The following is an 871-nucleotide window of genomic DNA, read 5'->3' on the forward strand; positions in this document are numbered from 1 at the left end:
AGTGCGGTCAAAATATAACACAGATAAGTTGAAATAACTTATTTAATCATGCTAACCTTTCGGCCAGAATTTCTAACCTTCATCAGGGCTAAGAACAGAACAAGATAACAACCAATGAATACAAAAAAAAAATATAAACAGAATGACATAAAGTAAACAATTGTACAGAATGAAATAATTAAAATTAAAGTGACGAAAGAAGTGAAAAATGAAATAAAATATTTTAAATATATATTGGCTCGATTAAATAGTTTTTTCCACTTCAACTGTGTTATATTTTGACCGCACCCCAGCCATCTTCTCCTCATACAATATAAATACATCTTTATTTTGTTACTAATCAAAAAATAAATTTAGTATCATATTGGATTATTTTCTTATAATCCGCTCCTACCTCACTGATAGAATCTTTAAAGTAAATCATAACCTAGCCTACTCTCACTTTACATCTCTCTTTTCTCAGTCCGCCGGTGTTCCTCAAGGTAGTATCTAAGGTCCCATTCCTTATACGGTTTATAAAGCTGACATCCCAACCCACCCTAACACAGTCCTAACAACATACGCTGATGACACATGTATACTTTCTGTAAACAACGACCCAACTAATGCATCATAAACACTACAGGCACACATAACATCTATTGAAAAATGGTGTAAAAACTGGAGAATCAAAATAAATCCTGACAAATCCCACCAGATCACCTTTCCTCTTCGTCGTAAACCTCTGCCCTCCTTTTCTACAGTATCCTTTCTAAATATACCACTAATGCCTATTAAACAGATTCGATACTTAGGACTCCATCTTGACAAGAGACTTACTTGGAATCCACACACAAGACTGAAACGACAAGAAACTGCCCGTAGATTCCGA

General features: G+C 34.3%; 1 protein-coding gene across 1 annotated transcript in view; it reads right to left on the minus strand.

The window, feature by feature from the left end:
* The window catches only part of Ccn, a gene marked incomplete at its 5' end in the record, with an annotated part of 80,415 nt that overhangs the window by 48,216 nt on the left and 31,328 nt on the right, over positions 1-871 (minus strand).

The sequence above is a fragment of the Halyomorpha halys genome, unplaced genomic scaffold (assembly GCF_000696795.3).
Source record: "Halyomorpha halys isolate HHAL.00 unplaced genomic scaffold, Hhal_1.1 Scaffold1233.1, whole genome shotgun sequence".
NCBI classification, from domain to species: domain Eukaryota; kingdom Metazoa; phylum Arthropoda; class Insecta; order Hemiptera; family Pentatomidae; genus Halyomorpha; species Halyomorpha halys.